The 16037-nt window shown below is 43.4% G+C and overlaps 1 long non-coding RNA gene across 1 annotated transcript; it reads right to left on the bottom strand.

The window, feature by feature from the left end:
* Positions 1-1360: 1360 nt before the first annotated feature.
* On the bottom strand, positions 1361-6334 carry LOC115464975. The gene is made up of 3 exons (XR_003941298.1): positions 6071-6334; positions 4084-4148; positions 1361-1437 (listed from the first exon to the last, which is right to left on the bottom strand). It is a non-coding gene; the product is annotated as an uncharacterized LOC115464975 (long non-coding RNA).
* Between the last annotated feature and the right edge of the window lie 9703 nt (positions 6335-16037).

Below are 16037 nucleotides of genomic sequence, written 5' to 3'. Positions count from 1 at the left end.
TTAGCACACATTGGCGCCTGTTTTTCTGTGCATGAATATTTATATGTAAGAAAGTTTTGCAAGACTGATATTTATGCACAGAACGGGTGCTGCTGTGTGCTCACATTTTTATTTTTGTTCTCTCGTGCACAAGAAGCTTTGTTTACTTCAAAAGTTTTGTGTGCATGCATCCGGCAGGCTCCCCCTGATTTGCCTGCAAGCATAACATTTTCATATACGTGGCGGAACATTTTCTAGAGGACATCCAAGTCAGAATAGAGAAGTCCACATCAGCATGTACCAAATGGATATCCATCTCACATGTGTTTTCGAACAGGAAATACATCAAGATTTTCTGTACAAAAATACGTGAGATCGACATCGTGTGTGCTGGAGACATCCAGCAAGAATAGCCATTTTATAAACTGGAACGTCCAAATTATGAACAGGGGAAAACAAGGGACATGGATGTCTGTATGGCAGTATTTTTAGAAAATGGCCACACAGATATCCATGTAGAGCAGAGGGGTTAGTGCAGTGAACTGTAAACCAAGGGACCCAGATTCAAATCCCACATTAACTTATTATTATTATTATTATTATTGTAATTGTGAGCCCTCCAGGAACAGAAAAGTACTGTACTTGAATGTACACCAATAGCCACTAGGCTTGCAGGTATCTTTATATTTAGGCACAGTAGCTATTTATCTGTTTCTGGAAGGCTCAGAATTATTAAAAAAAAAAAAAAAGCAGTGGTCAACTGCTCAATCAGAGCATTTTTTTATACCCTAGATTGATACAGGTCTAAGTAAGGACATCTTTCTTTTTAGATCGGGATGTTTCCTTCCTTTCAGCAATCGCTGTTGGACATCTTGTTTATGGGCCCTTCCTATTCCCACCCAAAACATGCCCACAACACTCCCTCTTGCAATGTGGACGTAAGGCAGTGTCAGACATCCAAATCCTATCTTTGCAAAATCGGGATTTGGATGTTTCAAGCACATGGAGGTCCATTTAAGCATTTTGGGATGTCCATACAATTTGAAAATAAATGCCTTAGCTCCCCACATGCCACAAGATTATGCTCGCAGTAGAAACATATCCACATGCAGTTCTAACCTCGGCTTTCTGCATCGGCCTCTGAGCAGAGAGGAGTAAGGGTGGAATGATTGCTTCAGGTAATCTAGTACTAAAAGAAAGTTAGAACGGGGTGTGCCTGAGGAAAGACTAGTGGAGGAGTGTGCCTGGACATGAAGGGTATAGCAGAGTGAGATTTCTAAGCCTCTCTTCTGAGGCACCAACTCCGTAATAGGAATTCTGTGCTAGCTGCAGTTCAGGATTCCCAGTGCTAAGGGGCACAGATGTTTCCCAGCTATTCTCACCTCACTTACTGCATCCTCCGAGCTGGGAGTCAGTGGAGATTCTTGGTGGAAGGTTTCTTCTCTCTGAAGTAACCGCCTGAGGAAAAGATACAGCTTGCTGTGGGTGCCATTACCTACCTAACGCACTGAAGACAACAGTTCACCAACCTGACTTTTTCTTTAAAAAAAAGGATTTGATGAATAATCCGATAAAACATCAACAAATTTTGGTTTGTATTTTTTTTAAAGCGATGTTGCTATTGAAAGCTAGTCACAAATGGATCCAAGAAGAAGACTTTACCTACGGCTTGCTTGCTGGCATTTATGTTTACGGATTCAAGGGTAGTGAAAATCTGGAATGGCCTCCTGGAGAAGGTAGTTCGGATAATAATGATGAAATTCAAAAATGTGTGCTTTAAATATATAGGATCCCTAAATAGCAAGAAGAGCTATCTGGCTGTAGAGCATTTCTGCTCAAAGCAAAAGTAAGCTTCATAGATTACATCTTTTGAAAGGCGGGTATATCAAATTATTTTAAATATAAATACAAAAGACTTTTTGCATGTCATAAAAGGCATGGTTAGGGGGGGGTAACTTGTAGGGAGCAGCAGTTTTATACCTAAACAAAGGCATTGAGGGGGTAACCTGCATGGAACAGTGGTTACAAACTGAAGAAGGCAGGGGGGTATCCTGCAGGGAGCAGCAGTTATGACACTGAACAAAGGAAAAAGGGGGTAACCTGCAGGGAGCAGTAGTTACAACACTGAACAAAGGGACAGAGTAACTGTGTGGAGTGGCAGCAGCAGTTACAACCCTAAAAGGAGGGGGGGGGGGTGACCTGCACAAAATGGCAGATACAACCCTAAATGGAGACATAGAGGAAGATAACCTGCACAAACCAGAATGGAACAGGTGGATGTGAAGCGTCTGTTCACGCTTTCCAAAAATACTAGGACTAGGGGGCATGCGATGAAACTACAGTGTAGTAAATTTAAAACAAATTGGAGAAAAGTTTTCTTCACCCAATGCATAATTAAACTCTGGAATTCATTGCGGGAGAACGTAGTGATGACAGTTAGCTTGGCAGATTTTAAAAAGGGGTTGGACGGTTTCCTAAAGGACTTGGGAAAAATTCACAATTTCGGGAATAACTTGTATAAAATGTTTGTATGTTTGGGTAGCTTGCCAGGTGCCCTTGACCTGGATTGGCCGCTGTCGGGGACAGGATGCTGGGCTCGATGGACCTTTGGTCTTTTCCCAGTATTTCATTACTTATGTACTTATGTACCCTTGACCATTCACTGGGCAGGCTGGTCTTTATATTGCTGTCATTTACTATGTTACTATTTCCCTAATCCTATAACCTTGTGTGCACAGTTTGTCACTTACAGATTCTGTAAATGGTGCTCAAAAGTTGTCACTGAAATAAAAATTGGCCCTGAACAGTGCTCTGTAATGGACATTTCAGGAAGGATGCTCTTTATAGAACAGCACATAGCGCCGGGACCTTTTGGGTGCAAGGAATTACACCAGCTGAAACCAGATGTAAATCCCAGTATGCAAGTTGGGCATGGATTTGTACTATTGTATAACACTGAGTGCATTTTAAGGGAAAGTCCCCGACTCGCCCATGTCCTCTCCCATCATTATACCCCCTTTGCAGATCGGCGCAGAAACACTGAGGCGCTATTCCATAAATGGGTGTGTAAGTATGTTTTCATGCAGATCTGTTTCTGCCCCCGTTTTAGCAACTTGCATCCGTTAGAATGCCATATATAGAATTCTCCTGACCTGCCCGTTCGCCTCCCATATCCACACCCCCTAGAAATTGTGCACGATAGACTTTGTGCAATAGCTTCTTGAATAGCGAGCAAGGGCAGTTGTGTGTGCAACTGCTAATTGGTGCCAGTTAGTGCAATTAACACCAGTTAAGGCCATTGGCTATTACTTCCAGTTAACAGCTACTTATTACATTAAGTTGTGCAGGAACTGGCCTTATTCTATAAACTGCGCTGCAAATTTACACCTTAGGGGCCTGAAAAATCCATGCAGAAAAATACTATACCTAGGTGTAGGCTCTAAACTGTGCCTAAATTTTATAGAATAGACTTAAATTTCTGTACAGTATGGCATGGAGGAGTGGCCTAGTTGTTAGAGCACTGGTCTTGACATCCAGAGGTACTTAGTTCAAATCCCACTGCTGCTCCTTGTGATCTTTTTTTTTTTTTTAATTTTTTTATTTGTATGAAGTATTTATTTACTTTGATAACAGAACAATAAGCACCATGAACATTACATGTAGTTTACTAGAAGTTAACTCATACAGATGTAGTCTCACAACTTAAACACTTTTGTCCCACTATATCAACCTCCATTTATAAATCTAAAGACACTTCAAATTTTTTTAAATTAATTTTTAACTAAAGAATGACTTGCCCCCGTGTGTCCTGCCCTCACGGAAACCGGAAGTTACATCAGATGAGGGCGGGACACAGGGAGGGAAGGCCAGAAGAGAGGCGATCTGTGACTGCCGCTTTGAATGCAGGGGGCCCGGAGCCGTGGAGGCAGACAAGTGAGACTGCGGACTGCAGCGGCGGGGGGGGGGGGGGGGGGGGGGCGGCAGCGGTGGGGCAGCGGCGGGAGGGGGGGCAGAGGCGGGGTAGCCTTGCCCCGGGCCCGGCCTAGTCTCTTGGCAACCCTGGCACAGTCCACTTCGCTATAATCCTGTTCAAAGGGCACTTACTGAACGTATAGCTGCTTCACTTGCACCAAACACTGCTCTTTGATTTCAACGTCCCTCAGCAGGGCCTGGAAGACAATGCAAAGAATAGCCATTATAACTGACAGCAATAATTTTTACGATACACAAGGGTCACAAATAAAAATGAGCACTAGGCTGCCCTGGCACCTAGACATTTGCTACTTGGTGCCTGCTGCCAGGGCTTAACTCATGCATAAAAGAAACCACAGATGTTTTTTTTTTTTATTTGTACCCCGCGCTTTCCCACTCATGTTGGGGGCCTCAGCTAAGAATTGCTTCACCTGCTGGTGGGGCACCGACCAAGATGCTGTGGCCTGTAACTGTCTCATGTTCTTAGGCCCTTTTCTGTTGTGCGGAAGGGAAAGACGTCGGAGGAAGATTGGGGAGTGGTTAACTGGGAAAGGAAGGGGTGGGAATAGGGTTACCAAATTTATGGAGACAAAAAAGAGGACACAAAAAATAAAATGTCATCCCACACCCGCCGCACAGTCACCTTGATCCCCCCCCCCCCCCCTCAAAAGAAAGCCAGATTCTGTAAACTGATAATACTGGTAAAAATAACAAACGCGTTTTCTTCCATAGTCTAAAAAATTAGAAAAGATGTACATTTCCAAAAGGCAAACATCCTTGAGCATCATGTTCCTTTCCTTTCTATCTTCTTCTATCCATGTGCTGCAGTTCCCCCTTTTCCCTTTCTTCCCCTCCATGTACAGCATGAAGGGGGCAAGCTACTCACATTCATGAGTAGCTTGCCCCCTTCTCTCCCTCCCATCCATGAGCAGCTTGTCCCTTCCCCTCCTGGGCCTACCTTGCAGCCCTGGTGATCTAGAGGCCTCTTTGGGGCAGGAAAGAACCCCACTTTTTCCTGCCCACTGCCGCTGACCTCCCAGCTGCCTTGGCTTCTTGAATATGGCTGCTGAGACTTAAAGCAGTGGCCTTGCAAGACTGAACTCTCCCTTCTCTATGTCCTTATTCTTGCCCTGTTCAACAATTCCCCTCTGCCTCCATATCTTTCCCTCTCTGTCCAGCATCACCCCCTCTGTGTCTCTAATCATAGCGCCGGTGTTAGGGGTGGGCAAACAGGGCAGTTGGCCTGAGTCCCCATATCACGGGGGCCTGAAACCTGCCTGAAGTTGAAAGAGAGACAACTTCAGCCTGCAAGCTCTGGGGCCCCCTCCCTAGCATCTGCCCTAGGCCCCATCATGTCTACTACCACCACCCTGCTCCCTATGTCCAGCATTGCCCATCTTTGTCCCTATCCTCCCCATGTCTAGCATTGCTCCTCTCACTCTTTTCCTCCTGCAGCTCCCACTCCTCCCCCTGGGGCCAGCATCTCTATCTCTCTTCCTTCCCTCCTGTCCCCCACCCCCATGGGCCAGCCTCTACCTTCCTTCCCTCCTACCCCCCTCCCCCATGGGCCAGTACCTCTTGTTCTGTCCTCTTGGGGCCAGCATCTCTCTTCCTTCCTTCCTGCCCCCCCCAAGGGCCAGCATCTCCCTTTATTTCTACTTGTTCATATTTAGAATGGTAAATTTTATTAGTTTTGTTGCCATCTCAGAAGAAGTATCTCAGATGCTCTTATCATAGTTCTTTTACTGAATTATGTCTACCTGTGCTGCTCTTATTTCTGTTGAGTAGACAAGACATTTTACTTGCTACACAGGTTTCTATTGTGTGCACAGGAATTTTGGATGTATACATAGGAATTTCTGTGGTGTGCACATCTGCTCGCCTGTGAAACTATCATACTGAAGGAATCCCACCCAACTATTCTACAGGGACTGCTTCACTTTTTGCTACTGCTTTATTTCCAGTTTTGTCATGTTCTGAGAAAACAGGAAATATATGACTCAAAATTCTCACAGGCAGGGAAGACGTTCTTTTCACTTATTTTAGACACATGCAGCTGTGGATGCATACATGCATTTCCTATTTGAATGTGCTGGGGTGCCCCATAGTTTTGACTCACCTCTCTTGTCAAAGCACAATTTTTCCTGTTTCTGGCCACGGTCTCCATCTCCAGCTCTTTCTGAAACCATAGGAAAAGGCAAAGCAGCTGAGAAATGCACACTGCCAAAAAAATTCTTGGTAGGTATCACACCAGTAGAAAGAGCAGGGGCGGAAAATGGTCTTCCAGGAAACCCAAAAAGAGGCTTGCAGATGTAGATTAAAAAAAAAAGATTTTTCAAAGCATCATTTGTGAAAAGACTCAATATTTGTTGGAGTAGCAGAAGATTCAGAAGACTCAACACGGAGTCGTGTTTCGGCATTAGAATGCCTGAATCAGGAGTCATACAATCAAATTGAATCCTTTCCAGTCACCAAATTGTAGAAACTTGAAATCTGTACTCTCTTGCTCCTGGAGAAGCCAGGCTTTAAAGTACACTTCCCAAAGTTCCTGGGGGCTGCTTGCACAGCCTCTGGTATCCTGACTCTTCCTGCCCCTCCTCCTTGCTTCTGGCTGTTCACATGGTCTGGCTTCTCCCAGGAGCAAGAGGCTGCAGATTCCAGGTTTCTACAATTTGGTGAATACTTGTCTATAAGACGTTTAGCTGCTGTGACTGTTGCTGTTTGTTTTCTAGGTTTGTCTGTAACATCTACTGACAGGAAAGGATTCAATACAATTGTATGACTGCTGATGCAGGTGTTCTAATGCCGAAACATCGCTCTGCATCAAGCCTTCTGAATCTTCTGTTACTCCAACGAATATTGAGTCTTTTCGCAGATGGTGCTTTGAATAAAGTTTTTAACCTATATCTTTTTGGGTTTACTGGAACACCATTGTCTGCCCCTACTCTTTTCTTCTGGTCTGGTTTAATATGTAGGGGTTTTTTTAATCCATTTTTTGGTGTGCTTGGTAGGTACCACAGCATAGGTACCTAGAAAGCTGCAGATCTCTAACAAGCAGCCATAATGCCAAGGCCCAGCCGTGAGCCCATGAAGGTTATTTTGGTGTGAAGCTTTGCCAGTAACATTCAGCCCAACTCCTGGATTTGGAGAGTTGGAGGAGAGGGGAGGGTTGGAGGCATTGGGATTCTCTGAAGGCTCACCCTACCTGTTGAAGGAGTCGTATCCTGTCCATTACAGTGGTCTGCATCACCCTTAGCTCCTTCTAGAAAGGCAAAGAAAGAAGGAAGGAAAAGCTTTTGACATGGGCCCTCATAGTTGCTGCTGAGATTTAAAGCGCTGTCATTTATTTCGATGCTTTGATAACATCCACCCTCCACCCCCCCATGAAGGAAGTTTTTCAAAGGCATCTAAATAAGCAGGAGGCAACTTTCAAACAAGCATCATTCTTCAAAGAGAGCAATTTTCTTTTCAAAAGCAGGTTGAAAAAGTACACGTAGAAATCTGCACCTGCTATTCATGCGTATACTTTGTGAAAACCTATATAATGTGCCTTTGCATGTAAGTGCTTTCTATGCCAACACTGCCCTCCAAGAAAGCCTCCCCGATATGGACATATGAGGAGTGCAATTTTCTGCATGTGAAAAGTACAAAGACTAGGGGGCACTCAATGAAGTTATATGGAAATACTTTTAAAACAAATGACTGAAATCACCAACAAAATCAAAATCAGGTTAAACATCATAGACTCATGGGCAAACACATTTCAGCTAAAACTCAATAAACTCATCCCAACACAACGCGGATAACCCCGCAACTATCAACACCCCAGACTACACCTTTCCTATCTCAGACAGCCTGAAAATCCTGGGCGTTACAATACACCGTAACTTAATGCTAGAGAACCAAGTGGCATCCACAGCTAAGAAAATGTTCCACTCAATGTGGAAACTCAAACTCCTGAAACAATTCTTCCCAAGGAATACATTTCGCAACCTGGTACAATCAATGGTTCTAAGCCACTTAGATTACTGCAATGGAATTTATTCAGGATGCAAGGAACAGACCTTAAAGAAGCTACAGACCGCTCATAACACGGCAGCTAGACTTATATTTGGAAAAACGCAATATGAAAGCGCAAAACCCCTCTGCAAAAAACTACACTTGCTCCCAATCAAAGAATGCATTACCTTCAAAATCTGCACCATGGTTCACAAAATAATCTATGGTGAAGCCCCTGGATACATGACAGACTTGATTGACTTACCAACTAGAAACACATCAAAATCAACACGAACATATCTTAACCTGCATTACCCAAGCTGCAAAGGCCTCAAATACAAATCAACTTACGCATCCAGCTTTTCCTACATAAGCACACAACTCAGGAACGCACTACCAAAAGCCTTGAAAACGACGCACGACCACCTAAGCTTCTGGAAATCACTAAAAACGAACCTATTCAAAAAAGCATACCCCGCGATCCAAAAATGCCTGATCCCTGCGACACAGCAAAATTAAAGTACAAAATGGACATAATTCAACTCCTTCGCTGCACGTTGCCTAAATGTGCCTGCACCACATGAACTTTATCCTATCACAATACCACTTTGTATTTGCTCTCACCGGAGCCGGCAAACACCTTCCGGTACTATGTAAGCCACATTGAGCCTACAAATATGTGGGAAAATGTGGGATACAAATGCTACAAATAAATAAATAAATAAATAGGAGGAAATATTTTTCACTCAAAGAATAGTTAAACTCTGGAACTTGTTGCCACAGGATGTGGTAACAGCAGTTAGCATATCTGGGTTTAAAAAAGATTTGGACAAATTCCTGGATGAAAAGTCCATAGTCTAAGATGGACATGGGGGAAGCCACCGCTTGCTCTGGGACTGGTACTATGGAATGTTGCTACTAATTGGGTTTCTGACATGCACTTGTGACCTGGATTGGCCACTATTGGAAGCAGGATACTGGGCTAGATGGAGCATTGGTCTGACCTAATATAGCCAGGGCCGCCGAGAGGGGGGGACAGGGGGGACAAAAGTCTTGGGGCCCGGCGCCGCCGCCGCCTGGCCTGCCCTCCGTCACTCCCAGAACTAACCTTAAGCCTCCTTTCACTTCGCAGCAAGCAGCAGCAGGTCAGGCCATTCCTTCCTTCCATGTCCCGCCCTCGCCTGACGTAACGTCCGTGAGGGCGGGGCACGGAAGGAAGGAGGAGAGGTCTGCCCTGCCGCTGCTTGCTGCGAAGTGAAAGGAGGCTTAAGTTTAGTTCTGAGGGCCCGGCCCGATAGCGGGTGGAGGGGGGCCCGGTGACCTCGTGGGGGGGGGGGGGGCTCGGGGGCGGCCTTGTCCCGGGCCCGGCTCCGGCTCTCGGCGGCCCTGAATATAGCTATTCTTATTCTATGTTCTCTTACAGAATTGCATAAAAAGTAGGTACATGGAATGAATGCACCTTCTTTTATGCAGATCACAAATATGTGTTCCTAGGGGCAGAGCTAGGACGGCTACTACAGGGAACTATGCCTGACTCTTTCAGTCTACCTTCAGTAGAGCAAGTAGTCTAATCAAGTCCCCCTCACCAGGAAACTTCTCCTGATTATTTTAATGCTTTGGTAGGAAGTGATTTAATAAGTAAACAAATCAAATCAATTCCTTCCTGAAGGCGTTCACGGGCTGATTCAGGAACTCACTGGCTGAGATCCCAGGGGTTCCCTCCTAGATCCACCCCAGAATTTTTTGAGCCGCAACTTTCAAGGGAGGAGTGGTCTAATGGTTAGTGCAGTGGGCTTTGATCCTGGCGACCTGGGTTCAATTCCCACTGCAGCTCCTTGTGACCTTGGGCAAGATCTCCATTGCCCCAGGTACAAAAACTTCAGATTGTGAGCCCTCTATGGACAGAGACAGTACCTGCAAATAATGTGTACAGCGCTGCACACATCTAGTAGCGTTATAGAAATGAGTAGTAGTAGGTGCTACCTATTGGCATATGTCTGTAACACACCACTCTTCACCCCTAACCTTATCCATATGGACCACCTAGTGGAGACAGATGTTTACCTGGTAAGGTAGCTGTGGGAATACTTGCAGATATATTTCTTTCATTGAGCAGAGGAGAGGTTGAGACGTGTCAGAAGATCTAATGATGATTGAGTGCCCACCTCTCTCTACTGACTTCCAGTGCTGTTACCCTCATGGTATGGACCCTACCCTTGCTCCTTACCCTTTGCTCTTCAATCTTGGCTTCTAGTGCCTTAGTGTCTGCCTGAAGGCTCTCCTGGTGTACAGTATGCTGATAATTCTGCCATGCAAAGAATAGGAGAGGGCAGGTCAGCAACTCTTCCATCCCTGCTTATTAGGCGTATCATTAGTATTATGCTAACATTATATTATATCTCTGGTATTTGAATTCCAGTGCTGTTAAATGTGTATATTTTTGATACTGTTTCATGGTAGTTCTGTTATTAGGTTTCAATCTACTTTTTTCAAGTTTACCTCATTTATTGTATTTATGTTTCTCCGAGGACAAGCAGGCTTGCTTATTCTCACAAGTGAGTAGACGCCGATCCGCGTCGCTCAGTCCGGCATTTATGCCATAGAAAAAACTAGAGCTTTGAAGAGCGCGAACTGCGCTCCACCATGTATGCGCAAGTGCCCTTCTGCCGCCGCACGAACGTGACTCCCTCAGTTTTGCTTTTTCCGTGTGAGGAGCTGCTGCTTTTTGTGGTGTCTCCTCACATGCCCGGTTTAGAGCGATTTCTTCTTGTTTTTAAGTGCCTTCAGCCTTTTTTCGCCTCGCTTTGTTTTTCTTTTTCTCACAATCCCGCCCCACCTCCCATTGGAGTTGTCTCCTTGCATATATATATATTTTTTGCTTTAGTATTAAACTGAGGGAGTCGCGTTCAACTAGCGGGCGGGAAGGCACTTGCGCATTCGTGGTCACGCCTCAAAGCTCTAGTTTTTTCTATGGCATAATTGCCAGACTGGGCGATGCTACAGGTAAGTATCTTCGCTTTATTCTTGGTTATTTTACTATTGTTATGCTGTTAACAAATTTGTAAGTTTTATGTTAAACTGTACCTGCTGTACACTGCCTTGGGTGAATCTCTTCATAAAGGTGGTTAATAAATCCCAATAAATAAATAAATAAATAAATAATCCTTCCTACCTGGCATCCAGGCCTATTCTATACATTTCACGGCAGATTTTACATTTATTAAGAGGGTCTTTTAGTAAGGCACGCTCACGTTTTTGGTGTGCTCTAAAATTGTGGGCATGCTAAACGTTAGAGATGCCCATGCATTCCTATGGGCGTCTCTAACATTTCGCACACCCACAATTTTAGCGTGTGCTAAAAACGTGAGCACGCCTTAGTAAAAGATGCCATAAATGACCACCACCTTTTATTTTTAATGCATGCTGGAAGATAAAGGGAAAAGGGAAATGGGACTTGATATACTGCCTTTCTGAGGTTTTTTGCAACTACATTGATAGTGGTTTACATTTATTCAGGTACTTATTTTATACCAGGGGCAATGGAGGGTTAAGTGACTTGCCCAGAGTCACAAGGAGCTGCAGTGGGAATTGAACTTAGTTCCCCAGGATCAAAGTCCACTGCACTAACCACTAGGCTACTCCTGCGCTCCTAGGTAAGTGAGAATGCATTCATCTGGCTGGTTCCCAGCCTTTCAAATCGGCTTCCTATCTCTATAAAAGGTGAATGTTCTATAGTTAAGTTCAAAAGTTTACAGAAGACCCATTATTTTTCAATAGTATTTAGGGAAGATGTGAATTGCTTGTTTACTCGTTCCAAAAATACTAGGACTAGAGGGCACGCAATGAAGCTATCGAATAGAAAATTTAAAACAAACCGGAGAAAATATTTCTGTACTCAACATGTAATTAAACTCTGGAATTCATTGCTAGAGAATGTAGTAAAACCAGTTAGCTTAGCAGAGGTTAAAAAAAGGTTTGGATAATTTCCTAAATCTATAAGCCATTATTAAGATGGACTTGGGAAAATTCACTGCTTATTTCTAGGATATTCAAAAGTTCAGAAAAAATGGCCATGCTCAACTATTATGTTACGAATCATACACAACAATTTACAGGTGGTGTGAAAATTGCTCGACATACAATTACTTGTTTGATAAGGGGACGCTGGCTAAGGCAGCATGAAACCCTGCTCCGCTCGAGGACGCCGCTTGCATCGAGGTATACAAGTATTTTCCCTTGACAAAGCGGATAAATGTGAAACAGGCTCCTGTCGGGACGAGATGTATACCTAAGTTGAATTGAATGCAGTTCAGAGACAACTAGAAAGCACATAATGTTTAACATTACACGATGACTAGTTGAAATTACAGCTTTCAGCAGTGCCAAGATAAGTAAAAAAAAAAAATCTTTTTTCCTGCATATGTCTTTGCCCGAGTACAAATTACCGCTGTGAGACTGCAGGAGTGATTTAGATAGTACACCGAGAAAAATAAAGAAAAAGTATAAAATATACAAACGTGACATAAATACACGTAAAAATTCATATTAACATTTTTTTTGTATTAAAATGTGTGTACTATTGGAGGTTGGGGGCAGTCAATGATTAGAAAATTGGCATATAAATCACAAGCTTGTTAGCGTGGTGATATTTAGTGCCTGAGTGAATATATGAGACGTCCCCTTATCAAACAAGTAATTGTACGTCGAGCAATTTTCACGCCACCTGTAAATTGTTTTGTATATTTCTAGGATAAGCAGCATAAAATCTGTTTTACTATTCTGGGATCTTTCCAGGAACTTATGACCTGGATTGATCACTGTTGGAAACAGGATACTGGGCTTGATGGACCTTCGGTCTGTCCCAATATGGCAACACTTATGTTCTTATGACTCTTGGAGTTTGAACTGACTGCTTGGGTTCTGTCTGTATCTAATTAAGGGGTCCTTTTATTAAGCTGCGGTAAACATAACACATGCTTACCGCAGCTTTAAATGCTTTACCACAGGGCATGCTCAGATATCATGCAGTAATTCTGGCATCTTTGTGTGCGTCCCACAGGCTTAAAAACTAAATTTATTTTTTAGTGCTGGGGCGGATCAGGGAAGCAGAGAGTAGGCGTGTACAGTACCAATCAGTTAGCACAGCTACACTGCTACTCACTAACTTCCTGATTCTATAAAGGTCACCAAAAATTAAGCTTGCAAATATAGGCACAGTTCTGATTTGTGTGTGCAATTTAATTGAATAATGAGCCAAATAATGCCAATAATTGGCTTTTTAACCAGCAGTTATTGGCACTAATTATGTTTTATTGGTTGTTACACATGACACACCCCCCCAAAAAAAAGGGTTCAGAAAGGGGATGGATATGGGCATATCAGGGCAGAACGGGGGGACGTGGTTTTGAGTTACGTGCGTAATTATGGAATAAAGGTGCTCCATGCGTAAATATAGGTATGGGCATTTGCACCTTATTTTTGTTGGTGCAAATGGTGGCGCCTAAGTTGATGCATGATCGTAACGCTTAAGCTTTATTTTATACACCACGCCGAATGCAGCTTATAGAATACCGCTTAAGTGGATTTTTTCAGCGCCAATTTTTTAGATGCCATTTACTGAATCTAGTCCTAACTGATTAGTGTGTGGTTGCTACTTGAGCCTTTACCACCTACAAAATAGGTGTTGGTAAGTGTTCACACGCAAATGGCCATGCGCTAATGGGAAAATTAGCGTGTGGCCAATAATATTGGAAATAGAAAAATCAGCCAATTTGCCCACATGGTGAAATTGGCCTTAGTGCACAGGAATGACATGTGTAAGCATGAGCTAAGGTTACTTTTTACTGCATCTTAATTAAAGTACATTTTAGGAAGCAGTTGAAGGCCTATTTTTTTTTTGAGCTTTTGAATTATTTTGATTTCTGTGGGATTTTTGGGAGGCGTTGGGTTCATGGATAGTTATGTTTTGTAAGGTCATTATTCTGATTTATGTTTTTTATCTGTTTGTGGATATATAATTATGTATGAAATGTTGTAAGCTGCACATTGTAGATGTTGTGAGATATACATTTCTTAAATAAATAAAATACTAGCATAGCTTGAGATGTATCATCTTAGTACTTGGCTTTAATTTGCAGTTTCCAAGTTTACTTCATTGACTGTATTTATATCTGGTTATTTTACTATTGTTATGCTGTTTAACTTTTATGTTAAACTATATCTGCTGTACACTGCCTTGGGTGAATCTCTTCACGAAGGCAGTTAATAAATCTCAATAACTAACTGACTAACTAACTAACTAACTAACTAACTAACTAAAGGGCTCCTAAGTAACTACGGGGTCCTTTTACTAAGGTGCACTGAAAAATGGCCTGTGGTAGTGTAGGCGTTGGTTTTGGGTGCGCGCGGGTCCATTTTTCAGCGCACCTATAAAGAATGCCTTTTTAAAATTTTTGTCGAAAATGGACATGCAGCAAAATAAAAATTAGCATGCCTCCATTTTGGCTCTGAGATCTTACCGCCAGCCATTGATTTAGTGGTAAAGTCTCTCGCATTAACCAAGCAGTAATAACCTATGCACGTCAAGTCGGAGTTACCGCCCGATTTTCGCTGTGTGCCAGAAAATAAAATATATTTTCTGGCACGCATAGCGGACACTCGTAAAATGAAATTACCGCATGGGCCACGTGGTAGCCAGGTGGTAACTCCAAATTGGCGCACATTGGGTGCATATAGGTGCCTACGAGTCTTAGTAAAAGGGCTCCTCTCTATTAAATGATATGATATTCAATAATATGATATTCATTGTACCCTACCTGTCCTTCCAACTATTGCCCCATCTCCCTCCTCCCATTCCTATCCAAGATACTTGAACGTGCTGTTCACCGTCGTTGCCTTGACTTTCATCTCAAGCTATTCTTGATCCACTTCAATCTGGCATTCACCCCCTTCATTCAACGGAAACAGCGCTTGCTAAAGTCTCCAATGATCTGTTCCTGGCTAGATCCAAAGGTCTCTATTCTGTCCTCATCCTTCTCAATCTATCTGCTGCTTTTGACACTATTGATCACAGCCTACGCCTTGATATGCTGTCCTCACTTGGCATTCAGGGCTCTGTTCTTTCCTGGTTTTCTTCTTATCTCTCCCAGCGTACCTTTAGTGTATACTCTAGTGGATCCTCCTCTACTTCTATCCCACTGCACAGGGATCTGTCCTGGGTCCTCTTCTTTTCTCCATCTATACTTTTTCCCTTGGTACTCTGATCTCATCCCATGGTTTTCAGTATCATCTTTACGCTGATGACTCCCAGATCTACCTCTCCACACCAGAAATCTCAGCCGAAATCCAGGCTAAAGTATCAGCCTGCCTGTCTGACATTGCTGCCTGGATGTCTCAGCGCCATCTGAAACTAAACATGACCAAGACTGAGCTTCTTATCTTTCCCCCTAAACCAACCTCTCCTCTTCCCCCATTCTCTATTTCTGTGTATAACACTCTCATCCTTCCTGTCTCATCAGCTCGTAACCTTGGGGTCATCTTCGACTCCTCCCTCTCCTTCTCTGCACATATTCAGCAGACTGCTAAAACCTGTCGTTTCTTTCTCTATAATATCACCAAAATTCGCCCTTTCATTTCTGAGCACACTACTAGAACCCTCATCCACACTCTTATCAACTCTCACTTAGACTATTGCAACTTGCTTCTCACAGGTCTCCCACTTAGCCATCTCTCTCCTTGTCAATCTGTTCAAAATTCTGCAGTCCGACTAATGTTCCGCCAGTGTTGTTATGCTCATATTAGCCCTCTCCTCAAGTCACTTTACTGGCTTCATATCCGTTTCCGCATACAGTTCAAACTCCTCTTATTGACTTATAAGTGCATTTACTCTGCAGCTCCTCAGTACCTCTCCACTCTCATCTCTCCCTACATTCCTCCCCGGGAACTCCGTTCACTGGGTAAATCTCTCTTATCTGCACCCTTCTCCTCCCCTGCTAACTCCAGACTCCGTTCATTTTATCTTGCTGCACCATAAGCCTGGAATAGACTTCCTGAGCAGGTACGTCAAGCTCCATCTCTGGCCGTCTTCA

This window comes from Microcaecilia unicolor, chromosome 3 (genome assembly GCF_901765095.1).
Source record: "Microcaecilia unicolor chromosome 3, aMicUni1.1, whole genome shotgun sequence".
NCBI classification, from domain to species: Eukaryota; Metazoa; Chordata; class Amphibia; order Gymnophiona; family Siphonopidae; genus Microcaecilia; species Microcaecilia unicolor.
This window is presented reverse-complemented; position numbering and strand designations above follow the sequence as displayed.